This window comes from Coturnix japonica, chromosome 16, assembly GCF_054131305.1.
Source record: "Coturnix japonica strain WE chromosome 16, WE-NBRP24, whole genome shotgun sequence".
NCBI lineage: Eukaryota > Metazoa > Chordata > Aves > Galliformes > Phasianidae > Coturnix > Coturnix japonica.
Window position 1 is genome coordinate 15,371,944 of NC_140678.1, and position 14,830 is coordinate 15,386,773.

Consider the following 14,830-nt stretch of genomic DNA (forward strand, 5'->3'; position numbering starts at 1 on the left):
AGCATCCTCATTGCTTAGCTTAGAATCCTCAAAGCTCAGAATCCTCACTGCTTAGGAACCTCAATGCTTAGCATCCTCCATGCATTGCTTAGAAACCTCAATGCGCAGAATCCTCATTGCTTAGAAATTTTATTGCTCTGAAACCTCAATGCTTAGCAACCCTAATGCTTACAAACCTCATTGCATAGAGGCCTTAATGTTTAGAAACAACAAAGATTAGAAAACTCAATGCTTGGCTTAGAATCCTCAATGCTTAGCATCCTCAATGCTTAGAATCCTCCATGCATAGAATCCTCAATGCTTAGAATCCTCAATGCCTAGATTAGAATCCTCAATGCTTAGAATCCTCACTGCTTAGAATCCTCAATGCTTAGAATCCTCAATGCTTAGCATCCTCAATGCATAGCTTAGAATCTCTAAAGCTCAGGATCCTCAATGCTTAGAAACCTCAATGCACAGAGTCCTTAATGGTTAGAAACCTCAATACTTAGCATCCTCAGTGCTTAGCTTAGAATCCTCACTGCTTAGAAACCTGAATGCTTAGAATCCTCAATGCTTAGAATCCTCAATGCTTAACATCCTCAATGCTTAGAATCCTCACTGCTTAGAATCCTCAATGCTTAGAATCCTCAATGCTTAGCATCCTCAATGCATAGCTTAGAATCTCTAAAGCTCAGGATCCTCAATGCTTAGAAACCTCAATGCACAGAGTCCTTAATGCTTAGAAACCTCAATACTTAGCATTCTCATTGCTTAGCATAGAGTCCTCACTGCTTAGAAACCTCAATGATTATAATCCTCAGTGCTTAGCATACTCACTGCGTAGAATCCACAATGCTTAGAAACCTCAATGCTTAGCATCCTCAATCCTTAGTATGCTCTATGCTTAGCTTAGAATCCTCAATGCTTAGAATCCTCAATGCTTAGCATCCTCAATGCTTTGTATCCCCATTACATAGCTTAGAATCCTCAATGCTTAGCATCCTCAATGCTTAGCATCCTCATTGCTTAGCTTCGAATCCTCAAAGCTCAGAATCCTCACTGCATAGGAACCTCAATTCTTAGCATCCTCAATGCTTAGCATCCTCATTACATAGCTTAGAATCCTCAATGCTTAGAATCCTCAATGCTTACCATCCTCAATGCTTGGAATCCTCAATGCATAGCTTAGAATCCTCAATGCTTAGAATCCTCAATGCTTAACATTCTCAATGCTTAGCATCCTCAATGCTTAGCATCCTCAATGCATATCTTAGAATCCTCAAAACTCAGTATCCTCAATGCTTAGAAACCTCAATGCACAGAGTTCTTAATGCTTAGAAACCTCAATACTTAGCATCCTCATTGCTTAGCTTAGAATCCTCACTGCTTAGAAACCTCAATGCTTAGAATCCTCAGTGCTTAGCATCCTCAACGCGTAGAATCCTCAATGCTTAGCATCCTCCATGCATAGCTTAGAATCCTCAATGCTTAGAATCCTCAATGCTTAGCATCCTCAATGCTTAGAATCCTCAATGCTTAATATCCTCAATGCTTAGAAACCTCAATGCTTAGCATCCTCAATGCTTAGAAACCTCAATGCACAGAGTCCTTAATTCTTAGAAACCTCAATACTTAGCATGCTCAGTGCTTAGCTTAGAATCCTCAATGCTTAACATCCTCAATGTTTAGAATCCTCAATGCATAGCTTAGAATCCTCAATGCTTAGAATCCTCAATGCTTAACATTCTCAATGCTTAGCATCCTCAATGCTTAGCATCCTCAATGCATATCTTAGAATCCTCAAAACTCAGTATCCTCAATGCTTAGAAACCTCAATGCACAGAGTTCTTAATGCTTAGAAACCTCAATACTTAGCATCCTCATTGCTTAGCTTAGAATCCTCACTGCTTAGAAACCTCAATGCTTAGAATCCTCAGTGCTTAGCATCCTCAACGCGTAGAATCCTCAATGCTTAGCATCCTCCATGCATAGCTTAGAATCCTCAATGCTTAGAATCCTCAATGCTTAGCATCCTCAATGCTTAGAATCCTCAATGCTTAGCATCCTCCATGCATAGCTTAGAATCCTCAATGCTTAGAGTCCTCATTGCTTAGCATCCTCATTGCTTAGCATCCTCATTGCTGAGCTTCGAATCCTCAAAGCTCAGAATCCTCACTGCTTAGGAACCTCAATGCTTAGCATCCTCCATGCATTGTTTAGAAACCTCAATGCGTAGAATCCTCATTGCTTAGAAATTTTATTGCTCTGAAACCTCAATTCTTAGCAACCCTAATGCTTACAAACCTCAGTGCATAGAGGCCTTAATGTTTAGAAACCTCAAAGATTAGAAAACTCAATGCTTGGCGTAGAATCCTCAATGCTTAGAATCCTCAAAGCTTAGCATCCTCAATGCTTAGCATCCTCAATGCTTAGAATCCTCAATGCTTAGAATCCTCAATGCTTAGAATCCTCAATGCCTAGCTTAGAATCCTCAATGCCTAGCTTAGAATCCTCAATGCTTAGAATCCTCAATGCTTAGAATCCTCAATGCTTAGAAACCTCAATGCACAGAGTCCTTAATGCTTAGAAACCTCAATACTTCGCATCCTCAGTGCTTAGCTTAGAATCCTCACTGCTTATAAACCTCAATGCTTAGAATCCTCAGTGCTTAGCATCCTCAATGCGTAGAATACCCAATCCTTAGAAACCTCAATGCTTAGCATCCTCAATCCTTAGTATGCTCTATGCTTAGCTTAGAATCCTCACTGCTTAGAATCCTCAATGATTACAAACCTCAATGCTGAGAAATTTTATTGTTTGAAACCTCATTGCTTAGCATCCAAATGCTTAGCATCCTCAATGCTTGGAATCCACAATGCCTAGCTTAGAATCCTGAGTGCTGAGAATCCTCAATGCTTAGAATCCTCAATGCTTAGAAACCTCAATGCACAGAGTCCTTAATGCTTAGAAACCTCAATACTTAGCATACTCAGTGCTTAGCTTAGAATCCTCACTGCTTAGAAACCTGAATGCTTAGAATCCTCAATGCTTAGAATCCTCAATGCTTAGAATCCTCAATGCTGAGAATCCTCAATGCTTAGAATCCTCAATGCTTAGAAACCTCAATGCACAGAGTCCTTAATGCTTAGAAACCTCAATACTTATCATCCTCAGTGCTTAGCGTCGAATCCTAACTGCTTAGAAACCTGAATGCTTAGAATCCTCAATGCATAGATTACTCGATGCTTAGAATCCTCAATGTTTAGCTTAGAAACCTCAATGCTTAGAATCCTCAATGCTTAACATCCTCAATGCATAGAATCCTCAATGCTTAGAATCCTCAATGCACAGAGTCCTTAATGCTTAGAAACCTCAATACTTAGCATACTCAGTGCTTACCTTAGAATCCTCACTGCTTAGAAACCTGAATGCTTAGAATCCTCAATGCTTAGAATCCTCAATGCTTAGAATCCTCAATGCTGAGAATCCTCAATGCTTAGAATCCTCAATGCTTAGAAACCTCAATGCAGAGTCCCTAATGCTTAGAAACCTCAATACTTAGCATCCTCAGTGCTTAGCGTAGAATCCTCACTGCTTAGAAACCTGAATGCTTAGAATCCTCAATGCTTAGATTCCTCGATGCTTAGAATCCTCAATGCTTAGCTTAGAAACCTCAGTGCTTAGAATCCTCAATGCTTAGAATCCTCAATGATTAGAATCCTAAATGCTTAGAAACCTCAATGCACAGAGTCCTTAATGCTTAGAAACCTCAATACTTAGCATCCTCAGTGCTTAGCTTAGAATCCTCACTGCTTAGAAACCTGAGTGCATAGAATACTCAATGCTTAGAATCCTCAATGCTTAGAATCCTCAATGCTTAGCATCCTCAATGCTTCGCTTTGAATCCTCAAAGCTCAGGATCCTCAATGCTTAGAAACCTCAATGCACAGAGTCCTTAATGCTTAGAAAACTCAATACTTAGCATCCTCAGTGCTTAGCTGAGAATCCTCACTGCTTAGAAACTTCAATGCTTAGAATCCTCAGTGCTTAGCATCCTCAATGCGTAGAATCCCCAATACTTAGAAACCTCAATCCTTAGTATGCTCTATGCTTAGCTTAAAATCCTCAATGCTTAGAATCCTCAATGCTTAGCATCCTTAATGCTTAGCATTCTCAATGCTTAGCATCCTCAATGCTTAGCATCCTCAATGCTTAGCATCCACAATGCCTAGCTTAGAATCCTCAATGCTTAGAATCCTAAATGCTTAGAATCCTCAATGCTTAGAATCCTCAATGCTTAGGAACCTCAATGCACAGAATCCTTAATTCTTAGAAACCTCAATACTTAGCATCCTCAGTGCTTAGCTTAGAATCCTCCCTGATTAGAACCTTCAATGCTTAGAATCCTCACTGCTTAGAATCCTCAATGCTTATAATCCTCAGTGCTTAGCATCCTCAATGCGTAGAATCCCCAATGCTTAGAAACCTCAATGCTTAGCATCCTCAATCCTTAGTATGCTCTATGCTTAGCTTAGAATCCTCAATGCTTAGAATCCTCAATGCTTAGCATCCTCAATGCTTAGCATCCCCATTACATAGCTTAGAATCCTCAATGCATAGCATCCTCATTGCTTAGAATCCTCATTGCTTAGCTTCGAATCCTCAAAGCTCAGAATCCTCACTGCTTAGGAACCTCAATGCTTGTCATCCTCAATGCATTGCTTAGAAACCTCAATGCGTAGAATCCTCATTGCTTAGAAATTTTATTGCTCTGTAACCTCAATGCTTAGCATCCCTAATGCTTACAAACCTCAGAGCATAGAGGCCTTAATGTTTAGAAACCTCAAAGATAAGAAAACTCAATGCTTGGCTTAGAATCCTCAATGCTTAGCATCCTCAATGCTTAGCATCCTCAATGCATATCTTAGAATCCTCAAAGCTCAGGATCCTCAATGCTTAGAAACATCAATGCACAGAGTCCTTAATGCTTAGAAACCTCAATACTTAGAATCCTCAGTGCTTAGCATCCTCAACGCGTAGAATCCCCAATGCTTAGAAACCTCAATGCTTAGCATCCTCAATCCTTAGTATGCTCTATGCTTAGGTTAGAATCCTCAATGCTTAGAATCCTCAATGCTTACAAACCTCGATGCTGAGAAATTTTATTGTTTGAAACCTCATTGCTTAGCATCCCAAATGCTTACAAACCTCAATGCATAGAGGCCTTAATGCTTAGAAACCTCAATGATTAGAAAACTCAATGCTTGGCTTAGAATCCTCAATGCTAAGAATCCTCAATGCTTAGAATCTTCAATGCTTAGCATCCTCCATGCATTTCTTAGAATCCTCAATAGAATCCTCAATGCTTCGCAACCTCAATGCTTAGCTTAGAAACCTCAATGCTTAGAATCGTCAATGCTTAGAATCCTAAATGCTTACCTTAGAAACCTCAATGCTTAGAATCCTCAATGCTTAGCTTAGAAAACTCAATGCTTAGAATCCTCAATGCTTAACATCCTCAATGTTTAGAATCCTCAATGCATAGCTTAGAATCCTCAATGCTTAGAATCCTCAATGCTTAGCATCCTCAATCCTTAGTATGCTCTATGCTTAGCTTAGAATCCTCAATGCTTAGAATCCTCAATGCTTAGCATCCTCAATACTTAGCATCCTCAATGCTTAGAATCCTCCATGCTTAGCTTAGAAACCTCAATGCTTAGAATCCTCAATGCTTAGAATCCTCAATGCTTAGAATCCTCAATGCCTAGATTAGAATCCTCAATGCTTAGAATCCTCAATGCTTAGAATCCTCAATGCTTAGAATCCTCAATGCTTAGCATCCTCAATGCTTAGCTTAGAAAACTCAATGCTTAGAATCCTCAATGCTTAACATCCTCAATGTTTAGAATCCTCAATGCATAGCTTAGAGTCCTCAATTCTTAGAATCCTCAATGCTTAGCATCCTCAATCCTTAGTATGCTCTATGCTTAGCTTAGAATCCTCAATGCTTAGAATCCTCAATGCTTACAAACCTCAATGCTGAGAAATTTTATTGTTTGAAACCTCATTGCTTAGCATCCCAAATGCTTACAAACCTCAATGCATAGAGGCCTTAATGCTTAAAAACCTCAAAGATTAGAAAACTCAATGCTTGGCTTAGAATCGTCTATGCTTAGAATCCTCAATGCTTAGAATCCTCAATGCTTAGGAATCTCAATGCACAGAGTCCTTAATGCTTAGAAACCTCAATACTTAGAATCCACAGTGCTTAGCTTAGAATCCTCACTGCTTAGAAACTTCAATGCTTAGAATCCTCACTGCTTAGAAACCTCAATGCTTATAAACCTCAGTGCTTAGCATCCTCAATGCGTAGAATCCCCAATGCTTAGAAACCTCAATGCTTAGCATCCTCAATCCTTAGTATGCTCTATGCTTAGCTTAGAATCCTCAATGCTTAGAATCCTCAATGCTTAGCATCCTGAATGCTTAGCATCCTCAAAGCTTAGAATCCTCAATGCTTAGCATCCTCATTGCTTAGCTTCGAATTCTCAAAGCTCAGAATCCTCACTGCTTAGGAACCTCAATGCTTAGCATCCTCCATTCATTGCTTAGAAACCTCAATGCGTAGAATCCTCATTGCTTAGAAATTTTATTGCTCTGAAACCTCAATGCTTAGCATCCCTAATGCTTACAAACCTCAGTGCATAGAGGCCTTAATGTTTAGAAACAACAAAGATAAGAAAACTCAATGCTTGGCTTAGAATCCTCAATGCTTAGAAACCTGAATGCTTAGAATCCTCAATGCTAAGCTTAGAAACCTCAATGCTTAGCATCCTCAATGCTTAGCATCCTCAATCCTTAACATCCTCAATGCATGTCTTAGAATCCTCAAAGCTCATGATCCTCAATGCTTAGAAACCTCAATGCACAGAGTCCTTAATGCTTAGAAACCTCAATACTTAGAATCCTCAGTGCTTAGCATCCTCAACGCGTAAAATCCCCAATGCTTAGAAACCTCAATGCTTAGCATCCTCAATCCTTAGTATGCTCTATGCTTAGCTTAGAATCCTCAATGCTTAGAATCCTCAATGCTTACAAACCTCAATCCTGAGAAATTTTATTGTATGAAACCTCATTGCTTAGCATCCCAAATGCTTACAAACCTCAATGCATAGAGGCCTTAATGCTTAGAAACCTCAAAGATTAGAAAACTCAATGCTTGGCTTAGAATCCTCAATGCTTAGAATCCTCAATGCTTAGAATCTTCAATGCTTAGCCTCCTCCATGCATTGCTTAGAATCCTCAATAGTTAGAATCCTCAATGCTTCGCATCCTCAATGCTTAGCTTAGAAACCTCAATGCTTAGATTCCTCAATGCTTAGAAACCTCAGTGCTTACCTTAGAAACCTCAATGCTTAGAATCCTCACTGCTTAGAATCCTCAATGCTTAGAATCCTCAATGCTTAGAATCCTCAATGCTTAGAATCCTCAATGCACAGAGTCCTTAATGCTTAGAAACCTCAATACTTAGCATCCTCAGTGCTTATCTTGGAATCCTCACTGCTTAGAAACCTGAATGCTTAGAATCCTCAATGATTAGAATCCTCAATGCTAAGCTTAGAAACCTCAATGCTTAGAATCCTCAATGCTTAGAAACCTCAATGCTTATAATCCTCAGTGCTTAGCATCCTCAATGCGTAGAATCCCCAATGCTTAGAAACCTCAATGCTTAGCATCCTCAATCCTTAGTATGCTCTATGCTTAGCTTAGAATCCTCAATGCTTAGAATCCTCAATGCTTAGCATCCTCAATGCTTTGTATCCCCATTACATAGCTTAGAATCCTCAATGCTTAGCATCCTCAATGCTTTGCATCCTCAATGCTTAGCATCCTCAATGCTTAGCATCCTCAATGCTTAGAAACCTCAATACTTTGCTTAGAAACCTCAATGCTTAGAATCCTCAATGCTTAGAATCATCAATGCCTAGCTTAGAATCCTCAATGCTTAGAATCCTCAATGCTTAGAATCCTCAATGCTTAGCATCCTCAATACTTAGCATCCTCAATGCTTAGAATCCTCCATGCTTAGCTTAGAAACCTCAATGCTTAGAATCCTCAATGCTTAGAATCCTCAATGCTTAGAATCCTCAATGCCTAGATTAGAATCCTCAATGCTTAGAATCCTCAATGCTTAGAATCCTCAATGCTTAGAATCCTCAATGCTTAGCATCCTCAATGCTTAGCTTAGAAAACTCAATGCTTAGAATCCTCAATGCTTAACATCCTCAATGTTTAGAATCCTCAATGCATAGCTTAGAATCCTCAATGCTTAGAATCCTCAACGCTTAGCATCCTCAATCCTTAGTATGCTCTATGCTTAGCTTAGAATCCTCAATGCTTAGAATCCTCAATGCTTACAAACCTCAATGCTGAGAAATTTTATTGTTTGAAACCTCATTGCTTAGCATCCCAAATGCTTACAAACCTCAATGCATAGAGGCCTTAATGCTTAGAAACCTCAAAGATTAGAAAACTCAATGCTTGGCTTAGAATCGTCTATGCTTAGAATCCTCAATGCTTAGAATCCTCAATGCTTAGGAATCTCAATGCACAGAGTCCTTAATGCTTAGAAACCTCAATACTTAGAATCCACAGTGCTTAGCTTAGAATCCTCACTGCTTAGAAACTTCAATGCTTAGAATCCTCACTGCTTAGAAACCTCAATGCTTATAAACCTCAGTGCTTAGCATCCTCAATGCGTAGAATCCCCAATGCTTAGAAACCTCAATGCTTAGCATCCTCAATCCTTAGTATGCTCTATGCTTAGCTTAGAATCCTCAATGCTTAGAATCCTCAATGCTTAGCATCCTGAATGCTTAGCATCCTCAAAGCTTAGAATCCTCAATGCTTAGCATCCTCATTGCTTAGCTTCGAATTCTCAAAGCTCAGAATCCTCACTGCTTAGGAACCTCAATGCTTAGCATCCTCCATTCATTGCTTAGAAACCTCAATGCGTAGAATCCTCATTGCTTAGAAATTTTATTGCTCTGAAACCTCAATGCTTAGCATCCCTAATGCTTACAAACCTCAGTGCATAGAGGCCTTAATGTTTAGAAACAACAAAGATAAGAAAACTCAATGCTTGGCTTAGAATCCTCAATGCTTAGAAACCTGAATGCTTAGAATCCTCAATGCTAAGCTTAGAAACCTCAATGCTTAGCATCCTCAATGCTTAGCATCCTCAATCCTTAACATCCTCAATGCATGTCTTAGAATCCTCAAAGCTCATGATCCTCAATGCTTAGAAACCTCAATGCACAGAGTCCTTAATGCTTAGAAACCTCAATACTTAGAATCCTCAGTGCTTAGCATCCTCAACGCGTAAAATCCCCAATGCTTAGAAACCTCAATGCTTAGCATCCTCAATCCTTAGTATGCTCTATGCTTAGCTTAGAATCCTCAATGCTTAGAATCCTCAATGCTTACAAACCTCAATCCTGAGAAATTTTATTGTATGAAACCTCATTGCTTAGCATCCCAAATGCTTACAAACCTCAATGCATAGTGGCCTTAATGCTTAGAAACCTCAATACTTAGAATCCTCAGTGCTTAGCATCCTCAACGCGTAAAATCCCCAATGCTTAGAATCCTCAATGCTTAGAATCCTCAATGCTTAGAATCCTCCATGCATAGCTTAGAATCCTCAATGCTTAGAATCCTCAATGCTTAGAAACCTCAATGCTTACCTTAGAAACCTCAATGCTTAGAATCCTCACTGCTTAGAATCCTCAATGCTTAGAATCCTCAATGCTTAGAATCCTCAATGCTTAGAATCCTCAATGCACAGAGTCCTTAATGCTTAGAAACCTCAATACTTAGCATCCTCAGTGCTTATCTTGGAATCCTCACTGCTTAGAAACCTGAATGCTTAGAATCCTCAATGATTAGAATCCTCAATGCTAAGCTTAGAAACCTCAATGCTTAGAATCCTCAATGCTTAGAATCCTCAATGCTTAGCATCCTCAATGCTTAGCATCCTCAATGCTTAGAATCCTCAATGCTTAGAATCCTCAATGCTTAGAATCCTCAATGCTTAGCTTAGAATCCTCAAAGCTACAGATCCCCAATGCTTAGAAACCTCAATGCACAGAGTCCTTAATGCTTAGAAACCTCAATACTTAGCATCCTCAGTGCTTAGCTTACAATCCCCACTGCTTAGAAACCTCAATGCTTAGAATCCTCAGTGCTTAGCATCCTCAACGCGTAGAATCCCCAATGCTTAGAAACCTCAAAGCTTAGCATCCTCAATCCTTAGTATGCTCTATTCTTAGCTTAGAATCCTCAATGCTTAGAATCCTCAATGCTTACAAACCTTAATGCTGAGAAATTTTATTGTTTGAAACCTCATTGCTTAGCATCCCAAATGCTTACAAACCTCAAAGCATAGAGGCCTTAATGCTTAGAAACATCAAAGATTAGAAAACTCAATGCTTGGCTTAGAATCCTCAATGCTTAGAATCCTCAATGCTTAGAATCCTCCATGCATAGCTTAGAATCCTCAATGCTTAGAATCCTCAATGCTTAGAAACCTCAATGCTTAGCAATCTCCATGCATTGCTTATAATCCTCAATAGTTAGAATCCTCAATGCTTCGCATCCTCAATGCTTAGCATAGAAACCTCAATACTTAGAATCCTCAATGCTTAGCATCCTCAAATCTTAGAATCCTCAATGCTTACCATCCTCAATGCTTAGCATCCTCAATGCTTAGAATCCTCAATGCTTAGAATCCTCAATGCTTAGAATCCTCCATGCATTGCTTAGAATCCTCAATAGTTAGAATCCTTAATGCTTACCATCCTCAATGCTTAGCATAGAAACCTCAATCCTTAGAATCCTCAATGCTTAGCATCCTCATTACATAGCTTAGAATCCTCAATGCTTAGAATCCTCAATGCTTAGCATCCTCAATGCTTAGCATCCTCAATGCTTAGCATCCTCAAAGCTTAGAATACTCAATGCTTACCATCCTCAATGCTTAGCATCCTCAATGCTTAGAAACCTCAATGCTTTGCTTAGAAACCTCAATGCTTAGAATCCTCCATGCTTAGAATCCTCAATGCTTAGAATCCTCAATGCTTAGAATCCTCCATGCTTAGAATCCTCAATGCTTAGCATCCTCAATCCCTAGTATGCTCTATGCTTAGCTTAGAATCCTCAATGCTTAGAATCCTCAATGCTTACAAACCTCAATTCTTAGAAATTTTATTGTTTGAAACCTCATTGCTTAGCATCCCAAATGCTTAGAAACCTAAATGCATAGAGGCCTTAATGCTTAGAAACCTCAAAGATTAGAAAATTCAATGCTTGGCTTAGAATCCTCATAGCTTAGAATCCTCAATTCTTAGAATCCTCCATGCTTAGAATCCTCAATGCTTAGCATCCTCAATCCTTAGTATGCTCTATGCTTAGCTTAGAATCCTCAATGCTTAGAATCCTCAATGCTTACAAACCTCAATGCGGAGAAATTTTATTGTTTGAAACCTCATTGCTTAGCATCCCAAATGCTTGCAAACCTCAATGCATAGAGGCCTTAATGCTTAGAAACCTCAAAGATTAGAAAACTCAATGCTTGGCTTAGAATCCTCAATGCTTAGAATCCTCAATGCTTAGAATCCTCAATGCTTAGAATCCTCCATGCATAGCTTAGAATCCTCAATGCTTAGAATCCTCATTGCTTAGAATCCTCAATGCTTAGAATCCTCAATGCTTAGAATCCTCCATGCATTGCTTAGAAACCTCAATGCGCAGAATCCTCATTGCTTAGAAATTTTATTGCTCTGAAACCTCAATGCTTAGCAACCCTAATGCTTACAAACCTCATTGCATAGAGGCCTTAATGTTTAGAAACAACAAAGATTAGAAAACTCAATGCTTGGCTTAGAATCCTCAATGCTTAGCATCCTCAATGCTTAGCATCCTCAATGCTTAGCATCTTCAATGCCTAGAATCCTCAATGCTTAGAATCCTCAATGCTTAGCATCCTCAATGCTTAGCATCCTCAATGCTTAGCATCCTCAATGCTTAGAAACCTCAATGCTTTGCTTAGAAACCTCAATGCTTAGAATCCTCAATGCTTAGAATGCTCAATGCTTAGAATCCTCAATGCCTAGATTAGAATCCTCAATGCTTAGAATCCTCAATGCTTAGAATCCTCAATGCTTAGAATCCTCAATGCTTACAAACCTCAATGCTGAGAAATTTTATTGTTTGAAACCTCATTGCTTAGCATCCAAAAGCTTACAAACCTCAATGCATAGAGGCCTTAATGCTTAAAAACCTCAAAGATTAGAAAACTCAATGCTTGGCTTAGAATCCTCTATGCTTAGAATCCTCAATGCTTAGAATCCTCAATGCTTAGAATCCTCAATGCTTAGGAACCTCAATGCTTAGAAACCTCAATGCTTTGCTTAGAAACCTCAATGCTTAGAATCCTCAATGCTTAGAATGCTCAATGCTTAGAATCCTCAATGCCTAGATTAGAATCCTCAATGCTTAGAATCCTCAATGCTTAGAATCCTCAATGCTTAGAATCCTCAATGCTTACAAACCTCAATGCTGAGAAATTTTATTGTTTGAAACCTCATTGCTTAGCATCCCAAATGCTTACAAACCTCAATGCATAGAGGCCTTAATGCTTAAAAACCTCAAAGATTAGAAAACTCAATGCTTGGCTTAGAATCCTCAATGCTTAGAATCCTCAATGCTTAGCATCCTCAATGCTTAGCATCCTCAATGCTTAGCATCCTCAATCCTTAGTATGCTCTATGCTTAGCTTAGAATCCTCAATGCTTAGAATCCTCAATGCTTACAAACCTCAATGCGGAGAAATTTTATTGTTTGAAACCTCATTGCTTAGCATCCCAAATGCTTAGAAACCTCAATGCATAGAGGCCTTAATGCTTAGAAACATCAAAGATTAGAAAATTCAATGCTTGGCTTAGAATCCTCATAGCTTAGAATCCTCAATGCTTAGAATCCTCCATGCTTTGAATCCTCAATGCTTAGCATCCTCAATGCTTAGCTTAGAAAACTCAGTGCTTAGAATCCTCAATGCTTAGAAACCTCAACGCACAGAATCCTTAATGCTTAGAAACCTCAATACATAGCATCCTAAGTGCTTAGCTAAGAATCCTCACTGCTTAGAAACCTGAATGCTTAGGATCCTCAATGCTTAGAATCCTCAATGCTTAGAATCCTCAATGCTTAGCTTAGAAACCTCAATGCTTAGAATTCTCAATGCTTAACATCCTCAATGTTTAGAATCCTCAATGCATAGCTTAGAATCCTCAATGCTTAGAATCCTCAATGCTTAGAATCTTCAATGCTTAGCATCCTCAATGCTTAGAATCCTCAATGCTTAGCATCCTCAAATCTTAGAATCCTCAATGCTTAGCATCCTCAATGCTTAGCATCCTCAATGCTTAGCATCCTCAATGCTTAGTATGCTCTATGCTTAGAATCCTCAGTGCTTAGCATCCTCAATGCTTACCGTCCTCAATGCTTAGCATCCTCAATGCTTAGCATCCTCAATGCTTAGAATCCTCAATGCTTAGAATCCTCAATGCCTAGAATCCTCAATGCTTAGAATCCTCCATGCATTGCTTAGAATCCTCAATAGTTAGAATCCTCAATGCTTCGCATCCTCAATGCTTAGCATAGAAACCTCAATACTTAGAATCCTCAATGCTTAGCATCCTAATTACATAGCTTAGAATCCTCAATGCTTAGAATCCTCAATGCTTAGCATCCTCAATGCTTAGCATCCTCAATGCTTAGCATCCTGAATGCTTAGCATCCTCAAAGCTTAGAATCCTCAATGCTTAGCATCCTCAATGCTTAGCATCCTCAATGCTTAGCATCCTCAATGCTTAGAATCCTCAATGCTTAGCATCCTCAATGCTTAGCATCCTCAATGCTTAGCATCCTCAATGCTTTGCTTAGAAACCTCAATGCTTAGAATCCACAATGCTTAGAATCCTCAATGCCTAGCTTAGAATCCTCAATGCTTAGAATCCTCAATGCTTAGAATCCTCAATGCTTAGAATCCTCAATGCTTAGAATACTCAATGCTTAGCATACTCAATGCTTAGCATCCTCAATGCTTACCATCCTCAATGCTTAGCATCCTAAATGCTTAGAATCCTCCATGCTTAGCTTAGAAACCACAATGCTTAGAATCCTCAATGCATAGAATCCTCAATGCTTAGAATCCTCAATGCCTAGATTAGAATCCTCAATGCTTAGAATCCTCAATGCTTAGAATCCTCAATGCTTAGAATCCTCAATGCTTAGCATCCTCAATGCTTAGAATCCTCAATGCTTAGCATCCTCAAATCTTAGAATACTCAATGCTTAGCATCCTCAATGCTTAGCATCCTCAATGCTTAGCATCCTCAATGCTTAGTATGCTCTATGCTTAGAATCCTCAATGCTTACCATCCTCAATGCTTAGCATCCTCAATGCTTAGCATCCTCAATGCTTAGAATCCTCAATGCTTAGAATCCTCAATGCTTAGAATCCTCCATGCATTGCTTAGAATCCTCAATAGTTAGAATCCTCAATGCTTACCATCCTCAATGCTTAGCATAGAAACCTCAATACTTAGAATCCTCAATGCTTAGCATCCTCATTACATAGCTTAGAATCCTCAATGCTTAGCATCCTCAATTCTTAGCATCCTCAAAGCTTAGAATACTCAATGCTTACCATCCTCAATGCTTAGCATCCTCGATGCTTAGCATCCTCAATGCGTAGAATCCTCAATGCTTAGCATCCTCAATGCTT